The 4,060-nt window shown below is 36.5% G+C and overlaps 1 long non-coding RNA gene across 1 annotated transcript in view; it reads left to right on the forward strand.

Annotated features, from left to right (window-relative positions):
• Nucleotides 1–2,828, forward strand: part of LOC136855794 (uncharacterized) — a 534,717-nt gene extending 531,889 nt beyond the window's left edge. The window contains exon 7 of the long non-coding RNA XR_010858128.1: nt 2,368–2,828. This is a non-coding gene — a long non-coding RNA (uncharacterized lncRNA). The remainder of the gene's footprint in view (nt 1–2,367) is intronic.
• Nucleotides 2,829–4,060: the final 1,232 nt, after the last annotated feature.

Below are 4,060 nucleotides of genomic sequence, written 5' to 3' on the forward strand. Positions count from 1 at the left end.
TCAAAAGGGCCAAGAATGTTAGCCCCGTAGGGGGATAGTGCCGTCAGTGCACCTCATGCGGCGCACTGTAGGCATTACTTGAGGTTCTTTGCAGCGTCCCTTCTTAAGCCTCCTACCTGCAACCCCTTTCATTCCTTTTACTTTACGTCCGTTCATATTCTCTTTCTCCCATCTTACTTTCCACCCTCTCCTAACAGTTGTTTTGTAGTGCAAATTCGAGGTTTTCCTACTGTTACACCTTTCAAACCTCTTACTGTCAATTTCCCTTTCAGCGTTGAATGGCCTCATATTTCCCAGCGCTTGGCCTTTAGTCTAAATTTATATTCTTTTCTATTCTCTTCAGGATTGTTAGAGTCCTTTGAGGCAGTTGTCATGGTCTCCTGGTCTTCTGCTTTATCTGAAGTGATAAATATTAAGTCTCCTCATTATGATTTGAAACGACTTATTTAGCTATTTTTTTTTAAGTATATGGCAGGAGAGATGGCCCCCTGTTTCCATCAATATTAGAAATACTAAAGTTGGAGAGAATGTGTCCTTTCTTAGTTGTATTGATTTCATTCTAATAGTGGGATGAAGCTGGATTTCAGAAGATTCCGTTGGCTGTACATTAATTTACCAGATTCGTTTGTATAAAGCACATATCTGCACGGTTTTTAGCCTTCTGTAAAAGAAAACTATTGTGCCGGCTTTGTCTGTCCGTCCGTACTTTATTCTGTCCGCCCTCGGATCTTAAAAACTACTAAGGCTAGAGGGCTGCAAATTGTTATGTTGATCATCCACCCTCCAATCATCAAACATACCAAATGGCAGCCCTCTAGCCTCCTCAGTAGTTTTGATTTTATTTAAGGTTAAAGGTAGCCATAATCGTGCTACTGGCAATGATTTAGGACAGGCCACCACCGGGCAGTGGGTTAAAGTTTCATGGGCCTCGGCTCATACAGCATTATACCGAAAGATAGATTTATTTTCGGTGGCCTTGATTATACGCTGTAGCAGATGTACAGAAAACTCGATTGCGCCGAAGAAACTTCGGCGCATTTGTTACTTGTTTTTTTTTTCAGTATCAGAGGTGACTCCAGGGAAGGTCTTTCAGTTACATAGGAGTGAGGGTGATACTGATGCCTCGTCTAATTTTTTTTAAAGAGAATCAGCAGTGATTGTGAAATACAGGATTTGTTATAGCATTTTTATTGGTTAAGTGCTGTATCGTTTCTTTGTACAAATCATGTCTATGTCATTTCTTTGTACACGTCATGTCTATCATTTCTTTGTACACATCATGTCTGTATCGTTTCTTTGTACACGTCATGTCTGTGTCATTTCTTTGTACACGCCATGTCTGTATCGTTTCTTTGTACACGCCATGTCTGTATCGTTTCTTTGTACACGCCATGTCTGTATCGTTTCTTTGTACACGCCATGTCTGTGTCATTTCTTTGTACACATGTCTCTATCGTTTTTGTACACATTATGTCTGCACCGTTTCTTTGTACACATCATGTCTGTACCGTTTCTTTGTACACATCATGTCTGTACCGTTTCTTTGTACACATCATGTCTGTATCGTTTCTTTGTACACGCCATGTCTGTATCGTTTCTTTGTACACGCCATGTCTGTGTCATTTCTTTGTACACATGTCTCTATCGTTTTTGTACACATTATGTCTGCACCGTTTCTTTGTACACATCATGTCTGTACCGTTTCTTTGTACACATCATGTCTGTACCGTTTCTTTGTACACATCATGTCTGTACCGTTTCTTTGTACACATCATGTCTGTACCGTTTCTTTGTACACATCATGTCTGTACCGTTTCTTTGTACACATCATGTCTGTACCGTTTCTTTGTACACATCATGTCTGTACCGTTTCTTTGTACACATCATGTCTGTATCGTTTCTTTGTACACGCCATGTCTGTATCGTTTCTTTGTACACGCCATGTCTGTGTCATTTCTTTGTACACATGTCTCTATCGTTTTTGTACACATTGTCTGCACCGTTTCTTTGTACACATCATGTCTGTACCGTTTCTTTGTACACATCATGTCTGTACCGTTTCTTTGTACACATCATGTCTGTATCGTTTCTTTGTACACGCCATGTCTGTGTCATTTCTTTGTACACATGTCTATACCGTTTCTTTGTACACATCATGTCTGTATCATTTCTTACTACACATCATGTCTGTATCGTTTCTTCGATTCCTCAGTTTGTTACAGACTGACCTCCTTGGCCCAGTGTCCGGACTTCATCCATAAATACCATGCAGACACGTTCGTTAAATTGAAGGTAGAGCCCAGCATTACGTTTCATAAGCTCCGTGCAGTACAAAATAGACTAATTACCTTTATTTCTTGTTTTCAGGTATGTCTGTGTTAATCCTACGGCTTTTTCTCTTGCAGAATGTCCATTGATTAAGGTAAGATATTTTGGGGGAGGATGACTTTACTTTTTTCTTATTTTTTTTTAAAGTGCGAATTTCAGTTACTTAGGGGCCCACAAGCCTTTGTGAGAGAAAATGTAAGTACTTATCTCATTTGCTTGGTTATTCACAAGATAGGCAGAATTCCTAAGCATTCCTGCCATGCCAGTTATTCCGATTTGGATTTAGCTGGTTTCATTATTTAGCACTGATATTACCAGGGGTAGCAGTAGTTAGCTTGGCATTAAAGATTTGGCAAGTTTTTTTTTTTTTCAAAAATCAGTTAATAGTCATCACTGTGGACTTTGTTACAGAATCCAAATGCATAACGTTCATTAAATTTAAGAAAAAACTACGAAAAATGTGTTAGCAGTTTGGGTAGAATGTAAATATATGTACATTATATATATATATATATATATATATATATATATATATATATATATATATATATATATATATATATATATATATATATATATATATATATATAATATATACTATATATATATATATATATATATATATATATATATATATATATATATATATATATATATATATATATATAGTTTTTTTCTTTACTAAAATCATGTAATATAAAGTTTAATAAGTAGTCCTTTTTACAGTAAAAAAGACCATAACAATTGCATATAAAAAGCAAGACCGACAGAAAAGTGGGTCAGTGCTTCTTGAGGTCGCTCATTGAGCATCCCATAACGTTTTTAGGTGGTCTGACCATATGGTGAAAATGGTAAATTAAAGGTTGTAACAACGGAGGGGGCTGGGTTAAATAACGCTGTGGTTTTGGGAGAGAGGACATTAAGTAGAAAAGATCATTGCTTCTTTGATTGTCTAAAACAAGGGTGGCCTAAGTGGCATTGTGCCTATTGAAGACAAAACAGAGTTGTCCTTATGTATGTATATATAAAATGTGAAAATGAATATTCATGATTTGATGTCGGCGTAGTCGCCTTCAAGACCGTGTGACCTCAAAATCTTCTGTGAAGTTCTCACTCTCTTGCTTTCATTTCCACAAATTATCGATCGACAGCCTCCGGGTCATTGTTCTCAGTGCAATTGGAGCTTCAAAAGTTCAAGCGAAGATGCAGTGCATTGTTACCCTAATACTATCTCCTTGCATTTCAATACATTCTTATATATTTGTTTATTTATTAATTTACTCTATTTCTTTTTAATAAGTGGGTGGCATCTCTTCTTTCTGTATTTCCTTTTACTTCCTCTTACTTCTTTCTAAAGAACACCTTAATATTCTTTGGAAGCTTGAATTGTAAGTCAGTGGCCCCTTTGGTGGGCTTGTTCCAAATGAATAGAATTCATCTATTGAATAATAATAATAATAATAATAAATAATAATAACAACAATATTAGTTCATGTTAGTATTATAAGCTGCAGGAGCAGTAAACTGTATAAAAATATTTCGAGACAGGTTCCTTCACATAAATTGTTGCTTGATCATTCTGCGCAGTCCGTGTAAGTTCTAATCACAGATTGCACCTTCTGTATTGTGAAGGTTTTAATGTTCATTCATTGCGGTATTAATTTGCTGCTCTCCATTGCTTCGTTCCTTCGTTGTTATGTATGCTTTGTTTCCCCTCTCTCTCTCTCTCTCT

The sequence above is a fragment of the Macrobrachium rosenbergii genome, chromosome 33, assembly GCF_040412425.1.
Source record: "Macrobrachium rosenbergii isolate ZJJX-2024 chromosome 33, ASM4041242v1, whole genome shotgun sequence".
Lineage (NCBI taxonomy): Eukaryota > Metazoa > Arthropoda > Malacostraca > Decapoda > Palaemonidae > Macrobrachium > Macrobrachium rosenbergii.